The 18538-nt window shown below is 42.6% G+C and overlaps 1 long non-coding RNA gene across 1 annotated transcript; it reads right to left on the bottom strand.

Annotated features, from left to right (window-relative positions):
• Positions 1–983: 983 nt before the first annotated feature.
• LOC147679513 (uncharacterized) lies at positions 984–17699 on the bottom strand. The gene is made up of 3 exons (XR_015301000.1): positions 15966–17699; positions 2720–9745; positions 984–2629 (listed from the first exon to the last, which is right to left on the bottom strand). It is a non-coding gene; the product is annotated as an uncharacterized LOC147679513 (long non-coding RNA).
• Between the last annotated feature and the right edge of the window lie 839 nt (positions 17700–18538).

Genomic DNA, 18538 nt, shown 5'->3' with positions numbered 1-18538 from the left:
CGGCACTTGTGTTCTCACAGTTGTTCTGGATTACATTCGCATCTTGAATGATACTTGGCTTTTACTGGACACAAAACTTTGCTTCAGAATATGCGATATTAGCCTCTCCATGTGCATCTTGTTTGTGGTTTTGTGGTATGAGTGCTCTCTGAAAAATGACAGAAAGAATGTTGTCGCAAAACCCCAGCCTATTCAACAATATGCGTTTAAAGAGTAGGATCCCAATTAATCATGATGGCTATTATAAGCAACAGCATTTGTAGAGAGCATCAAGAAGCTTGGTACCTGAATAAGTTAAACCAAAGATGCCCTAAAAAGGCATAGGAACCCATAGAATTCATGTAACGCAGAGGTAAATTTTCATTGTCAGCTAGGCCAGTAACTGGTAAAAGATACGGGCCTTACTCAATCATGTTGTCCATCACAACACAAATTGATGTGTTTTTTTAGTTTGCTCTTTCCTACAGACAAAAAAATAAAGAGACACCTGCAAAAAAAAGAAGAGAAAAAAAACACACACTGCACTTGGCTGGAATTCAATAAGAGAGAATGCACATTTCTCCCAAGGCAAATTGATAAACCATCAGCAAATACACCTATTGTGACGACAAATGTAATGCGATATTCTAATTTGAACAAAAAAAACCTTCCTTTTCAGGCACCAAAAAAATATGCTCTAATATGCAGACACGATTAACAATTAATTTTTAACACATCTATTTCTTTTGGATAAATGCACTGCCAAATTGATTCCTGCAACTTGAATTACATGATTTTAGAAAATCGAATAAAAAAGTATTATGATTAGCAGCTTCACAAACATACATTCAGGGAAAAGACATTCTTACATGCATAGCAATCTTTTCATCACATTAGCGGCAATCACAACATTCAGCAATGATGGACTTTGATTACCTGCCATTAACATTACCTCATCTCCTAGGGCGCAGTACCTTTCATGTTTAAGCCATGTAAATATTCTGTGGGGTCAAGTCGCAAAACAGAAATACACTCTTGTATGCATCCATTCATGGTTGTAACTCTCATCCACTTTTTACATTTATCATTCCATGGCGATGCGATCTCAAATCTAACTTGCCGTCCACGTTTAATCGTCCAAATATTCCCTTCTTAGGATCATTCCAAATTCTGTGAGCCATCAAGCATTCACATCTTTTTAGAGGTGGTCATGTGACATTCAAGATCTACAATTGCGCCACAGCTTTCGGTAAAACTCGTACGACGGCTAGTATTTCAATGATAGCCCCACTTGTTTGCTTTTTAAATACTGTTTGTATTTCGAAAATCAATTGGCTTTATGCATCAAAACACCTGATATTAGCTTCTTTATGTGCATCCTCTTGGTCAATTTTGTGGTAGAAGTGCTCTCTGAAAAATGTGACAAAGTTGTTGCAATACCCCAACCCAATCCATACTACACAATAAAAGAGTAAAGTCTTATTTTAATCATGAATGCTGCCGAAAGCAAAAATATTTGTAGAGCATTCCAAAAGCAGCCAAAAAAAAAAAGAAAATCTTAATATGTTTGGTACTTTAAAATTAAACCCATGTCCCTCTCTAAAAAAGTAATAGGCGATTATAGCACGTAAGTTATTTATCACATACTTGCCATCTTTTTCAGGGCTGGATACACTGAAGAGCTAGTAAATGCCACATCTACCTCCATTAGATACATTAGTATTACAGGCTATAGCAATTAACATCCATCTTCTAAAGGATCTGCCTCATTCAACTTATTGTTCACCATAACACACACGGGTGCTAGCCTTTCTTTTGCTATTTCCTATTAGGAGAAGAGAGAGAAAAAGGGAACCCTAACGAAAAGATAAAGATGAAAAAAAACACCCAACTGAAAAAAGACAAATAAAAGGACACGGCGCATATGGTTGCAATTAGATCAGAGAAGCTGCTTATTTTCTAAAAGGTAACCATTCAAATCATCAAAAACATGCATACATTTGCCAGTGACAACTGTAGCGAGAAAAAACATTATGCCTTTAGCTAAAAGGGAAATAAATAAAACATGTACCTTTTCTAGGAACACAGAATACGCTACGCTTCCAAAGGCCAAGCTCTCAAACAGGTGTACACAACTTATTATCCGGAGGCTGTGAACAAACAAAGCAAAAAACATCAGCCTGCCTCTCCCTAGCTTAAACCTATCCCCAAAGATACTGCACCATCACAAGCAAGCGATCCCTCTTCCTATTTCTTATTATATTTATGGCCCAAAAATAAACACGTAATGATTGTTTTTGTTTACTGGTAATCCACATAAATAAGTACTTATCACTTCAGCACATCTCAAGCCGCATCAATTCTTCCACTGAAATACGTTTAACCCTATGCCAGCAAATCTCGGCACAGCCGTACTCCAAATAAATGTGTATGTCTCAACAAGACGTAAGAGCTCTTGGATCCAATTCATAATTCAACTTGAGGAATTTTCACGGTCTGGCAGTTTGAGACCCATCACAACGTACAGGAAAAGAAAATGCTACCTTGACATTTCCTGTTGGAAATAGAAAAAGCATGCCCAACACAAAAAACGCAATAAAATATTTAACTAGCAACTATCCTCTTGCCAGACTGTTTCTTTATAACTGAACTGCATGAGATTAGGAAACCAGCAACTCTAACCTGCCACCAAAAATACACTATGCTCTTTATTGGACAAGCTATTGAGTTTATGATAAACACTCAGCCATTATTTCATGTATTTCTATTCAGCGCTTTCAAAAACTCATAATTAAACCTAATTAGCGTATTCACAAACAAAACATTTAGGAACAAGACTACATCCAAATCAACCTTTCGTTCCATACATTGTTTTCAATTCACACATTTAATAGTAAAAAAGAATTTTCAGAAGATTGCAATAACAGTACCTCATCTTACGGTGCACAACATTTCACATCTCAGACATGCAAGCATTAGCTGTGCTTCGCAGTAGGAAAACAGCCAAATCTTCTCTCTATAGCAAAGAATTGTGCACAATGCCTACTCGCATCCACTCATGGTAGTAAGTCATTCAATTTATCACTAGAAGGTGAACAACGCATTACGTACCTACTTTTATCATGCAAGTGTCACTTTCCTTGGATAATTCCAAATTCTGATCCTGATCAAGAATTTGCATTCTTTAGACATCTAGATTAGTCATTTAACATCTACAGTCCTGCTGCTTCGAACAAACTGGTACAATTCCTAGTATCTGAATGATATCGGCACTTGTGTTCTCACAGTTGTTCTGGATTACATTGGCATCTTGAATGATACTTGGCTTTTACTGGACACAAAACTTTGCTTCAGAATATGCGATATTAGCCTCTCCATGTGCATCTTGTTTGTGGTTTTGTGGTATGAGTGCTCTCTGAAAAATGACAGAAAGAATGTTGTCGCAAAACCCCAGCCTATTCAACAATATGCGTTTAAAGAGTAGGATCCCAATTAATCATGATGGCTATTATAAGCAACAGCATTTGTAGAGAGCATCAAGAAGCTTGGTACCTGAATAAGTTAAACCCAAGATGCCCTAAAAAGGCATAGGAACCCATAGAATTCATGTAACGCAGAGGTAAATTTTCATTGTCAGCTAGGCCAGTAACTGGTAAAAGAGAAGGGCCTTACTCAAATCATGTTGTCCATCACAACACAAATTGATGTGTTTTTTTAGTTTGCTCTTTCCTACAGACAAAAAAATAAAGAGACACCTGCAAAAAAAGAAGAGAAAAAAACCACACACTGCACTTGGCTGGAATTCAATAAGAGAACACGCACATTTCTCCCAAGGCAAATTGATAAACCATCAGCAAATTCACCTATTGTGACGACAAATGTAATGCGGTATTCTAATTTGAACAAAAAAACCCTTCCTTTTCAGGCACCAAAAAAATATGCTCTAATATGCAGACACGCTTAACAATTAATTTTTAACACATCTATTTCTTTTGGATAAATGCACTGCCAAATTGATTCCTGCAACTTGAATTACATGATTTTAGAAAATCGAATAAAAAAGTATTATGATTAGCAGCTTCACAAACATACATTCAGGGAAAAGACATTCTTACGTGCATAGCAATCTTTTCATCACATTAGCGGCAATCACAACATTCAGCAATGATGGATTTTGATTACCTGCCATTAACATTACCTCATCTCCTAGGGCGCAGTACCTTTCATGTTTAAGCGATGTAAATATTCTGTGGGGTCAAGTCGCAGAACAGAAATACACTCCTGTATGCATCCATTCCTGGTTGTAACTCTCATCCACTTTTTACATTTATCATTCCATGGCGATGCGATCTCAAATCTAACTTGCCGTCCACTTTTAATCGTCCAAATATTCCCTTCTTAGGATCATTCCAAATTCTGCGAGCGATCAAGCATTCACATCTCTTTAGAGGTGGTCATGTGACATTCAAGATCTACAATTGTGCCACAGCTTTTGGTAAAACTTATACGACGGCTAGTATTTCAATGATAGCCCCACTTGTTTGCTTTTTAAATACCGTTTGTATTTCGAATATCAATTGGCTTTACGCATCAAAACACCTGATATTAGCTTCTTTATGTGCATCCTCTTGGTCAATTTTGTGGTAGAAGTGCTCTCTGAAAAATGTGACAAACAAAGTTGTTGCAATACCCCAACCCAATCCATACTACACAATAAAAGAGTAAAGTCTTATTTTAATCATGAATGCTGCCGGAAGCAAAAATATTTGTAGAGCATTCCAAAAGCAGCCACAAAAAAAAAGAAAATCTTAATATGTTTGGTACTTTAAAATTAAACCCATGTCCCTCTCTAAAAAAGTAATAGGTGATTATAGCACGTAAGTTATTTATCACATACTTGCCATCTTTTTCAGGGCTGGATACACTGAAGAGCTAGTAAATGCCACATCTACCTCCATTAGATACATTAGTATTACAGGCTATAGCAATTAACATCCATCTTCTAAAGGATCTGCCTCATTCAACTTATTGTTCACCATAACACACACGGGTGCTAGCCTTTCTTTTGCTATTTCCTATTAGGAGAAGAGAGAGAAAAAGGGAACCCTAACGAAAAGATAAAGATGAAAAAAAACACCCAACTGAAAAAAGACAAATAAAAGGACACGGAGCATATGGTTGCAATTAGATCAGAGAAGCTGCTTATTTTCTAAAAGGTAACCATTCAAATCATCAAAAACATGCATACATTTGCCAGTGACAACTGTAGCGAGAAAAAACATTATACCTTTAGCTAAAAGGGAAATAAATAAAACATGTACCTTTTCTAGGAACACAGAATACGCTACGCTTCCAAAGGCCAAGCTCTCAAACAGGTGTACACAACTTATTATCCGGAGGCTGTGAACAAACAAAGCAAAAAACATCACCCTGCCTCTCCCTAGCTTAAACCTATCCCCAAAGATACTGCACCATCACAAGCAAGCGATCCCTCTTCCTATTTCTTATTATATTTATTGCCCAAAAATAAACACGTAATGATTGTTTTTGTTTACTGGTAATCCACATAAATAAGTACTTATCACTTCAGCACATCTCAAGCCGCATCAATTCTTCCACTGAAATACGTTTAACCCTATGCCAGCAAATCTCGGCACAGCCGTACTCCAAATAAATGTGTATGTCTCAACAAGACGTAAGAGCTCTTGGATCCAATTCATAATTCAACTTGAGGAATTTTCACGGTCTGGCAGTTTGAGACCCATCACAACGTACAGGAAAAGAAAATGCTACCTTGACATTTCCTGTTGGAAATAGAAAAAGCATGCCCAACACAAAAAACGCAATAAAATATTTAACTAGCAACTATCCTCTTGCCAGACTGTTTCTTTATAACTGAACTGCATGAGATTAGGAAACCAGCAACTCTAACCTGCCACCAAAAATACACTATGCTCTTTATTGGACAAGCTATTGAGTTTATGATAAACACTCAGCCATTATTTCATGTATTTCTATTCAGCGCTTTCAAAAACTCATAATTAAACCTAATTAGCGTATTCACAAACAAAACATTTAGGAACAAGACTACATCCAAATCAACCTTTCGTTCCATACATTGTTTTCAATTCACACATTTAATAGTAAAAAAGAATTTTCAGAAGATTGCAATAACAGTACCTCATCTTACGGTGCACAACATTTCACATCTCAGACATGCAAGCATTAGCTGTGCTTCGCAGTAGGAAAACAGCCAAATCTTCTCTCTATAGCAAAGAATTGTGCACAATGCCTACTCGCATCCACTCATGGTAGTAAGTCATTCAATTTATCACTAGAAGGTGAACAACGCATTACGTACCTACTTTTATCATGCAAGTGTCACTTTCCTTGGATAATTCCAAATTCTGATCCTGATCAAGAATTTGCATTCTTTAGACATCTAGATTAGTCATTTAACATCTACAGTCCTGCTGCTTCGAACAAACTGGTACAATTCCTAGTATCTGAATGATATCGGCACTTGTGTTCTCACAGTTGTTCTGGATTACATTCGCATCTTGAATGATACTTGGCTTTTACTGGACACAAAACTTTGCTTCAGAATATGCGATATTAGCCTCTCCATGTGCATCTTGTTTGTGGTTTTGTGGTATGAGTGCTCTCTGAAAAATGACAGAAAGAATGTTGTCGCAAAACCCCAGCCTATTCAACAATATGCGTTTAAAGAGTAGGATCCCAATTAATCATGATGGCTATTATAAGCAACAGCATTTGTAGAGAGCATCAAGAAGCTTGGTACCTGAATAAGTTAAACCCAAGATGCCCTAAAAAGGCATAGGAACCCATAGAATTCATGTAACGCAGCGGTAAATATTCATTGTCAGCTAGGCCAGTAACTGGTAAAAGAGAAGGGCCTTACTCAAATCATGTTGTCCATCACAACACAAATTGATGTGTTTTTTTAGTTTGCTCTTTCCTACAGACAAAAAAATAAAGACACCTGCAAAAAAAAAGAAGAGAAAAAAAACACACATTGCACTTGGATGGAATTCAATAAGAGAACACGCACATTTCTCCCAAGGCAAATTGATAAACCATCAGCAAATACACCTATTGTGACGACAAATGTAATGCGATATTCTAATTTGAACAAAAAAACCCTTCCTTTTCAGGCACCAAAAAAATATGCTCTAATATGCAGACACGATTAACAATTAATTTTTAACACATCTATTTCTTTTGGATAAATGCACTGCCAAATTGATTCCTGCAACTTGAATTACATGATTTTAGAAAATCTAATAAAAAAGTATTATGATTAGCAGCTTCACAAACATACATTCAGGGAAAAGACATTCTTACGTGCATAGCAATCTTTTCATCACATTAGCGGCAATCACAACATTCAGCAATGATGGATTTTGATTACCTGCCATTAACATTACCTCATCTCCTAGGGCGCAGTACCTTTCATGTTTAAGCGATGTAAATATTCTGTGGGGTCACGTCGCAGAACAGAAATACACTCCTGTATGCATCCATTCCTGGTTGTAACTCTCATCCACTTTTTACATTTATCATTCCATGGCGATGCGATCTCAAATCTAACTTGCCGTCCACTTTTAATCGTCCAAATATTCCCTTCTTAGGATCATTCCAAATTCTGCGAGCGATCAAGCATTCACATCTCTTTAGAGGTGGTCATGTGACATTCAAGATCTACAATTGTGCCACAGCTTTCGGTAAAACTTGTACGACGGCTAGTATTTCAATGATAGCCCCACTTGTTTGCTTTTTAAATACTGTTTGTATTTCGAATATCAATTGGCTTTACGCATCAAAACACCTGATATTAGCTTCTTTATGTGCATCCTCTTGGTCAATTTTGTGGTAGAAGTGCTCTCTGAAAAATGTGACAAACAAAGTTGTTGCAATACCCCAACCCAATCCATACTACACAATAAAAGAGTAAAGTCTTATTTTAATCATGAATGCTGCCGGAAGCAAAAATATTTGTAGAGCATTCCAAAAGCAGCCAAAAAAAAAAAAGAAAATCTTAATATGTTTGGTACTTTAAAATTAAACCCATGTCCCTCTCTAAAAAAGTAATAGGCGATTATAGCACGCAAGTTATTTATCACATACTTGCCATCTTTTTCAGGGCTGGATACACTGAAGAGCTAGTAAATGCCACATCTACCTCCATTAGATACATTAGTATTACAGGCTATAGCAATTAACATCCATCTTCTAAAGGATCTGCCTCATTCAACTTATTGTTCACCATAACACACACGGGTGCTAGCCTTTCTTTTGCTATTTCCTATTAGGAGAAGAGAGAGAAAAAGGGAACCCTAACGAAAAGATAAAGATGAAAAAAAACACCCAACTGAAAAAAGAGAAATAAAAGGACACGGCGCATATGGTTGCAATTAGATCAGAGAAGCTGCTTATTTTCTAAAAGGTAACCATTCAAATCATCAAAAACATGCATACATTTGCCAGTGACAACTGTAGCGAGAAAAAACATTATGCCTTTAGCTAAAAGGGAAATAAATAAAACATGTACCTTTTCTAGGAACACAGAATACGCTACGCTTCCAAAGGCCAAGCTCTCAAACAGGTGTACACAACTTATTATCCGGAGGCTGTGAACAAACAAAGCAAAAAACATCACCCTGCCTCTCCCTAGCTTAAACCTATCCCCAAAGATACTGCACCATCACAAGCAAGCGATCCCTCTTCCTATTTCTTATTATATTTATGGCCCAAAAATAAACACGTAATGATTGTTTTTGTTTACTGGTAATCCACATAAATAAGTACTTATCACTTCAGCACATCTCAAGCCGCATCAATTCTTCCACTGAAATACGTTTAACCCTATGCCAGCAACTCTCGGCACAGCCGTACTCCAAATAAATGTGTATGTCTCAACAAGACGTAAGAGCTCTTGGATCCAATTCATAATTCAACTTGAGGAATTTTCACGGTCTGGCAGTTTGAGACCCATCACAACGTACAGGAAAGGAAAATGCTACCTTGACGTTTCCTGTTGGAAATAGAAAAAGCATGCCCAACACAAAAAACGCAATAAAATATTTAACTAGCAACTATCCTCTTGCCATTACTGTTTCTTTATAACTGAACTGCATGAGATTAGGAAACAAGCAACTCTAACCTGCCACCAAAAATACACTATGCTCTTTATTGGACAAGCTATTGAGTTTATGATAAACACTCAGCCATTATTTCATGTATTTCCATTCAGCGCTTTCAAAAACTCATAATTAAACCTAATTAGCGTATTCACAAACAAAACATTTAGGAACAAGACTACATCCAAATCAACCTTTCGTTCCATACATTGTTTTCAATTCACACATTTAATAGTAAAAAAGAATTTTCAGAAGATTGCAATAACAGTACCTCATCTTACGGTGCACAACATTTCACATCTCAGACATGCAAGCATTAGCTGTGCTTCACAGTAGGAAAACAGCCAAATCTTCTCTCTATAGCAAAGAATTATGCACAATGCCTACTCGCATCCACTCATGGTAGTAAGTCATTCAATTTATCACTAGAAGGTGAACAACGCATTACGTACCTACTTTTATCATGCAAGTGTCACTTTCCTTGGATAATTCCAAATTCTGATCCTGATCAAGAATTTGCATTCTTTAGACATCTAGATTAGTCATTTAACATCTACAGTCCTGCTGCTTCGAACAAACTGGTACAATTCCTAGTATTGCAAATGCTACTTACCAGTATGCATCTGTTCTTGGCATGTAGGGCTGCTGACATTCATATCTGTGCATAGATCGCCACCTAGTGTTGGGTCCGGATGATTGCACATTGTTGTCCTGGAAGAGTCTTCGAAGTATCACGAGATAGGTGGCTCCTCCCCTGGACTACAGTGCGCATGGGCATCGCCTCCATCCCCAGATTGTTTTTAGCCATTGGCAGAGATGGAGTGAAGAATGTGAGTGATGGCCATGCTATGAGCATATGTGTATATATGAATGAACACTGCAGCTGCTACGGGCGCCGGGGAGGAGGGTGGGCGATATGAATGTCAGCAGCCCTACATGCCAAGAACAGATGCATACTGGTAAGTAGCATTTGCAGTTCGAGGCATGTGGGCTGCTGAATTCATATCTGTGCATAGAATACATAGCAGTCCCTCCATTATCGGCGGTCGCCCGTGCCAGCTGCAGCAGTTTGAAAAAGCGTTTTTAGAACAGCCTGACCAACAGCTGCCTGCTGTTTGGAATGCACGTCTACACAGTAGTGTTTAGTGAAAGTATGTGTGGTAGACCATGTGGCTGCTCTACAGATATCTTCTAAGGGAATGTTACCTAGGAAAGCCATAGAGGCCCCTAACTTCCTGGTGGAGTGGGCCCTCGGTGGGATAGTGAGAGTGCGCTTAGCTTTAGCGTAACAGATCTGAATGCACTTTACTATCCATCTAGCAATCCCCGCTTTGGAGATAGCGTTTCCCTTGTGGTGTGTGGCAAAAGCAACAAAAAGTTGTTTGGTTTTGCGGAAATCTTTCGTCCTGTCTACATAGTACATTAAAGCCCGTTTCACATCGAGGGTATGGAGCATGCGCTCCGCCAGCGTCTCTGGGTTTTGGAAAAACACCGGCAATTCAATTGTTTGATTCATGTGGAATTGTGATACCACTTTGGGTAGGAATTTAGGGTTAGTGCGGAGCACCACCCTGTTAGCATGTACTTGGAAGAAAGGTTCTTGGATGGTGAGCGCCTGCAGCTCGCTAACCCTCCGTAGCGATGTAATTGCTACTAAGAACGCAACCTTCCAAGTCAGAAACTGAAGCTCACAAGAGTGCAGTGGCTCAAAGGGAGGACCCATCAGCCTCGTAAGAACCACATTGAGGTTCCATTCTGGAGCTGGTGGGGTCCTTGGTGGAATGACCCTTTTGAGTCCTTCCAGAAAGGCCTTGATAGCAGGGACCTTAAAGAGTGACAGGTGCTGCCTATTCTGGAGGTATGCTGCCATAGCAGACAGGTGAATGCGGATGGAAGAGTACGCTAGATTGCATCGATACAGGTGAAAAAGGTAACAGATGATGTTTTGAATGGAAGCATCTAGCGGGTCAATATCGTGGTTAGCACAGTAGATGACAAATCTCTTCCATTTAGCCGCATAACAAGCTCTAGTAGTGGGCTTCCTTGCCTCCCGAATGATGTCCATGCAATCGGGAGGAAGATTGAGGTAGCCAAACTCTAGGACTTCAGGAGCCAGATCGCCAGGTTGAGCTGTTGCGGATCTGGGTGCTGAATGTCGCCATGGCTCTGCGTCAGAAGGCTGGGAGTGAGATGAAGCCTTTGATGCGGTACCACGGAGAGTTCGAGAAACGTGGTGTACCATGGTTGGCGAGCCCACGTTGGAGCAACCAGGATGAGAGTCATCGAGTGCTGCCTGAGCTTGCGTGCCACCAGCGGTATCAGAGGTGCTGGGGGAAAAGCGTACGCAAATCTGCCTGACCAGTTCATCCACATCGCATTGCCCTGTGATTGCGGGTGTGGGAACCTGGCGGCGAAGCTTTGGCATTTTGCGTTCTCCTTTGTGGCGAATAGGTCTATCTCTGGATGACCCCACCTTTGGAAGTACGGTTGGAGTACTGATGGATGTATCTCCCACTCGTGCATCTGATGGCTGTGCCTGCTGAGCAGGTCCGCCATTTGATTGTCTTTGCCCGGGAGATGCTCTGCCATGAGGAAGATGTTCCTCTGAATGGCCCACTTCCACATGCTCTGAGCCAGATGAGACAGCTGTGGAGAGTGTGTGCCTCCCTGTTTCAGAATGTAGTACATGGCTGTCATGTTGTCCGTCCGGATCAACACGACTTTGTTGCACAGATGTACTTTGAACGCCTTTAAGGCCATGAAGATTGCCATCAGTTCCAACACATTGATGTGCATCTTCCGTTGCTGTAGCGTCCATAGTCCTTGCACGGTGTAATGGAGTACATGCGCTCCCCATCCCTGGAGAGAGGCGTCCGTTGTCAGGATAATCTGTGGGACAGGCTCTTGGAATGGTCGGCCCTTGCAAAGGTTTAGTGGATTCCACCAATGCAGAGAGTTGTACGCCCGACCGCTCACCAACACTAGGTCTGTCAGTTGCCCATGAGCCTGAGTCCACTGACGTGCCAGGCACTCCTGAAGCGGACGCATATGTAGTCTCGCGTGCGGGACAATGGAGATGCAGGAGGCCATCATGCCTATCAACTGCATGAACACCCTCGCTGGAAGCGAGTGTTGGGGTCTGAATCGTTGGATCAGCGCCTGGATACTGGCGATTCTCACTGAATTTGGCTGCGCAGTGGCTGCCAGAGTGTCGATTGTCGCGCCCAGATACTGTCGCACGTGGGCGGGCTGGAGATGGGACTTTGGGTAGTTCAGAGAGAATCCCAGATCGTGCAGGAGATGGATGGTGCGTGACACGTGGTCGACGCACTGCTGTTCTGTCCTTGCTTGAATGAGCCAGTCGTCCAGGTAGGGAAAGACGTGGACGTGCTGGCGACGGAGATGCGCCGCCACGGTCGCCAGGCATTTTGTAAATACCCTTGGTGCTGTGGTGACCCCGAACGGCAGAACCTTGAACTGGTAATGCTGGTTTAAGATTGTGAATCTGAGATACCTCCTGTGCGAAGGATGCAGGGGGATGTGAAAATATGCATCCTTCAGATCCAGTGTAGCCAGGAAGTCCCCCTGTTGAAGCAGGGGAAGCACCTGCTGCAACGTGAGCATATGGAAGTGCTCCGAGAGGATGTACCAGTTCAGGGGCCTGAGGTCCAGGATCGGTCTGAGGGACCCGTCCTTTTTGGGGATGAGAAAATAGAGGGAGTAAACCCCTGTTCCCTGTTCTTGCAATGGAACGAGCTCTATCGCCCCTTTTTGCAGCATGAGTAGAGCTTCTTGCTGCAACAAGGTCAAGTGCTCGCTGGACATAGGACGGTTTCTTGGCGGTATGTCCGGTGGAATGGACGTAAGCTCTAGACAGTACCCGTACTGGATAAGAGACCTCACCCACCTGTCTGTGGTGATGGACTCCCACGCTGGCAGGAACTGCTGGAGTCTCCCCCCGACTGGTGTTGTGTGGTCGGGGGGCAGTGACAAGACGTCACTGCTTGTTGGTGGTGGTGGACCTGGAGCCATTGTTTCCACGTCCCCTGCCCTTGACATTATTGCCTCTGTAACCACCTCTGCCCTTGTTGTTAAACGAGGCTTGGGTGTTACCCTTGTAATATTGTGTGGATTGGGATGCCTGTCCTCTTGAGGTGCCTTTTGAATTTGAGCGGCGAAAGGAGCCACCCCGAAACTGCTGACTTTGTAAAGCCCCCATTGACTTGGCAGTTTCCTGGTCTTTTTTCATTTTTTCCAGGGAGGCATCCACTTCAGGGCCAAACAGATGGTCAGGATTGACTGTTTGGTTTAGTATAGTAGTCTGGATGTCGGGTTTGAACCCCGAAATCCTAAGCCAGGCATGGCGTCTAAGCAACACGCTTGTATTGATAGCCCTGGAGGCCGTGTCTGCCACATCCAGTGCACATTTGATGGATGCGTTAGTAATGAGTTTACCCTCCTGAATAAGCATCTCCCCTGCCTCCTTGTATTGGTCAGGTAGGTGTTGTAGGATGGCCTCAAGTGTGTCATAATGTGCCCTATCATAACGTGCGAGCAGGGCTTGGGTGTTAGAAATCTTCCAGATGTTAGCTGCCTGTGCAGCGATCCTTTTGCCTGAGGCTTCGAAGATTTTTGACTCTTTATCTGGGGGAGGAGCGTCACCAGTTGTTTGAGAGTTTGCCCTCTTCCGAGCGTTGGAAACGACCAAGGAGTCCAATGGCAAGTGTCCCTTGATATACGTTGGATCTGTGGGTGCTGCCCGATATTTCCTGTCGATCCGAGGGTTGACCACACGCGCCCGTGTGGGTTCCCTGAAGACCTCTGCGGCATGCTTGAGCACCCCCTTAAGCATCGGCAGCGTTTTGACCGACTTTTCAGCCACCGAGAAGGTGTCGAACAAGAAGTCCACATCCACGGGGTCGGAGTGTAGTTCGACGTCGTGGTTGGCCGCAGCTCTCTCTATCAGTGCATTGAAGGCCGCCGAGTCTTCTGTAGGGGACGTCTTGGCGGCGAAAAGCTGAGTGTCCTGACCCGACTGCGGGTCCTCGTTGTCGGCCCCGGTGGTCCAGGGCACAGGCTCCTCCTCCGGATCCGAGTACGCCGGATAGGTGTACTCGGCATCCTCCTCGTCGGCATCGACTGCGACTGAATGCGCCGGCGAGTGCCCCAGGGCCTGGGGGGACACAGGTTCCACCATAGCCGAAGATCCCGCAGAGTCCTTTTTGTTTTTAAGAGGGATCTTAAAGGGTTCCAACGCCGGCTCCGTCGTGATCTTCCTCTTGAGGAGCGACAGTTTTCCGGTGTTGGCGTCGATGAACACCGCACGACGTTCCTCGACCGCAAGTGACTGGAGTCGAGGCTTTGGCACCGTTGAGGCAGCTTTGGGTGTCAATGGTTCCTTAGCGGGTCCGCCCGGCTTCGGCGCGAAGGCCTTCGGCGCCGACTTGGGCGGGAGAGTGAAACGGATAGGCTTGTGGCCCGCGGTAGTCTGAGGCGCCACAGTGTCCTGAGCGGGAACCACCCCGGCTTTTCGAATCCGCTGCAAGGATTCCGCCACCTTCTTTGTGAAGGCTGGAGAGGGCTGGACTGGCTCGAGCGAATCCTCATCCTCGAGATCCACAACGACAGAGGGCACTTTCTTCGGTGCCGGCGGCCCATGCCCATCGGCGTCGTCGCCCTGACGCTTCTTCGGAGCCGTCTTCGGGTCCACGACCCCTTTCGGCGCCGATGCAGCCGCATCTGAGACCTTCGCCTTCGGCGCCGACCCGGATGGTTTCGGGTCGGCCATTTTGGCGCGACGCTTCTGGTCGGCCATTTTGGATGCCTTTGTATTTGACGCCTCCAGAACCTTCATCACCTGCGCCACTTTCGGTTTCGGATCCGATGGCGCGTGACCAGTTGGCTTCACTTTCGGTTTTATCAACTGAAGTGATGGTTCCGAAATGTCCGTGACCGGGCCCGGAGGCGGGGACGTAGGACTTATAGTGAGATCTTGGGTAAGGCCCGAAGGCGATCCCTCGACCTGGGCCGTTTGAAGGGGTATAACCCCTGAGTCTGGTTGGGGATGCTCCTCCTCTGAGCTATCCCCCATCGTGGCACAAGCCTGATCGTCGTCCCCTACCTCGTCGGAGACTTCGTCAAAGTCCTCCTCACCCGCGTCGTAGGTCTCCTCATCGTACACGGGACCGGAGTCCGAGTCTTGCGCGTCGTCTTCTACCTCGACAGATTCCTGGAAAATGTCTTCTGGAGGGGGCGCCGCAGCCGATAGTTGAGCCTGGAGTCGATTGGCCCGGCGAATTTTCAATGTCTTCTTGCTCCGGAATTTCGAACACGCCATGCAGGTGTCCTCGCGGTGATCCGGCGACAAGCAGGTATTGCACACAGGGTGCACGTCGAGGTGCGAATATTTTGAGTGGCACAGCGGACACTTTTTAAATGGAGTCCGCTCCATGGCTAGAGGTGTAATGTAGGCCCGTCCGCGCCGAAAGCACGTGGAAGGGCAGCAAGAAATCGGAGCTGAGAGTCAGAAAGAAAACCCGCACGCAACTATACCGACGCCCAGCCTAAAGACCTTTTGGTCTCGAGTAGAAATAGAACAACTATCGGTTCCGACAGAGGGAACCGAAACACATCCGAACCCAATGGCGGAAAAAAACAATCTGGGGATGGAGGCGATGCCCATGCGCACTGTAGTCCAGGGGAGGAGCCACCTATCTCGTGATACTTCGAAGACTCTTCCAGGACAACAATGTGCAATCATCCGGACCCAACACTAGGTGGCGATCTATGCACAGATATGAATTCAGCAGCCCACATGCCTCGAACCTGAATGATATCGGCACTTGTGTTCTCACAGTTGTTCTGGATTACATTGGCATCTTGAATGATACTTGGCTTTTACTGGACACAAAACTTTGCTTCAGAATATGCGATATTAGCCTCTCCATGTGCATCTTGTTTGTGGTTTTGTGGTATGAGTGCTCTCTGAAAAATGACAGAAAGAATGTTGTCGCAAAACCCCAGCCTATTCAACAATATGCGTTTAAAGAGTAGGATCCCAATTAATCATGATGGCTATTATAAGCAACAGCATTTGTAGAGAGCATCAAGAAGCTTGGTACCTGAATAAGTTAAACCCAAGATGCCCTAAAAAGGCATAGGAACCCATAGAATTCATGTAACGCAGAGGTAAATTTTCATTGTCAGCTAGGCCAGTAACTGGTAAAAGAGAAGGGCCTTACTCAAATCATGTTGTCCATCACAACACAAATTGATGTGTTTTTTTAGTTTGCTCTTTCCTACAGACAAAAAAATAAAGAGACACCTGCAAAAAAAAGAAGAGAAAAAAAACACACACTGCACTTGGCTGGAATTCAATAAGAGAACACGCACATTTCTCCCAAGGCAAATTGATAAACCATCAGCAAATACACCTATTGTGACGACAAATGTAATGCGATATTCTAATTTGAACAAAAAAACCCTTCCTTTTCAGGCACCAAAAAAATATGCTCTAATATGCAGACACGCTTAACAATTAATTTTTAACACATCTATTTCTTTTGGATAAATGCACTGCCAAATTGATTCCTGCAACTTGAATTACATGATTTTAGAAAATCGAATAAAAAAGTATTATGATTAGCAGCTTCACAAACATACATTCAGGGAAAAGACATTCTTACGTGCATAGCAATCTTTTCATCACATTAGCGGCAATCACAACATTCAGCAATGATGGATTTTGATTACCTGCCATTAACATTACCTCATCTCCTAGGGCGCAGTACCTTTCATGTTTAAGCGATGTAAATATTCTGTGGGGTCAAGTCGCAGAACAGAAATACACTCCTGTATGCATCCATTCCTGGTTGTAACTCTCATCCACTTTTTACATTTATCATTCCATGGCGATGCGATCTCAAATCTAACTTGCCGTCCACTTTTAATCGTCCAAATATTCCCTTCTTAGGATCATTCCAAATTCTGCGAGCGATCAAGCATTCACATCTCTTTAGAGGTGGTCATGTGACATTCAAGATCTACAATTGTGCCACAGCTTTCGGTAAAACTTATACGACGGCTAGTATTTCAATGATAGCCCCACTTGTTTGCTTTTTAAATACCGTTTGTATTTCGAATATCAATTGGCTTTACGCATCAAAACACCTGATATTAGCTTCTTTATGTGCATCCTCTTGGTCAATTTTGTGGTAGAAGTGCTCTCTGAAAAATGTGACAAACAAAGTTGTTGCAATACCCCAACCCAATCCATACTACACAATAAAAGAGTAAAGTCTTATTTTAATCATGAATGCTGCCGGAAGCAAAAATATTTGTAGAGCATTCCAAAAGCAGCCACAAAAAAAAAGAAAATCTTAATATGTTTGGTACTTTAAAATTAAACCCATGTCCCTCTCTAAAAAAGTAATAGGTGATTATAGCACGTAAGTTATTTATCACATACTTGCCATCTTTTTCAGGGCTGGATACACTGAAGAGCTAGTAAATGCCACATCTACCTCCATTAGATACATTAGTATTATAGGCTATAGCAATTAACATCCATCTTCTAAAGGATCTGCCTCATTCAACTTATTGTTCACCATAACACACACGGGTGCTAGCCTTTCTTTTGCTATTTCCTATTAGGAGAAGAGAGAGAAAAAGGGAACCCTAACGAAAAGATAAAGATGAAAAAAAACACCCAACTGAAAAAAGACAAATAAAAGGACACGGCGCATATGGTTGCAATTAGATCAGAGAAGCTGCTTATTTTCTAAAAGGTAACCATTCAAATCATCAAAAACATGCATACATTTGCCAGTGACAACTGTAGCGAGAAAAAACATTATACCTTTAGCTAAAAGGGAAATAAATAAAACATGTACCTTTTCTAGGAACACAGAATACGCTACGCTTCCAAAGGCCAAGCTCTCAAACAGGTGTACACAACTTATTATCCGGAGGCTGTGAACAAACAAAGCAAAAAACATCACCCTGCCTCTCCCTAGCTTAAACCTATCCCCAAAGATACTGCACCATCACAAGCAAGCGATCCCTCTTCCTATTTCTTATTATATTTATTGCCCAAAAATAAACACGTAATGATTGTTTTTGTTTACTGGTAATCCACATAAATAAGTACTTATCACTTCAGCACATCTCAAGCCGCATCAATTCTTCCACTGAAATACGTTTAACCCTATGCCAGCAAATCTCGGCACAGCCGTACTCCAAATAAATGTGTATGTCTCAACAAGACGCAAGAGCTCTTGGATCCAATTCATAATTCAACTTGAGGAATTTTCACGGTCTGGCAGTTTGAGACCCATCACAACGTACAGGAAAAGAAAATGCTCCCTTGACGTTTCCTGTTGGAAATAGAAAAAGCATGC

This window comes from Lissotriton vulgaris, chromosome 11, assembly GCF_964263255.1.
Source record: "Lissotriton vulgaris chromosome 11, aLisVul1.2, whole genome shotgun sequence".
Lineage (NCBI taxonomy): Eukaryota > Metazoa > Chordata > Amphibia > Caudata > Salamandridae > Lissotriton > Lissotriton vulgaris.
The sequence above is the reverse complement of the archived record's forward strand: the minus strand, read 5'-3'. Positions and strand labels throughout refer to the sequence as shown.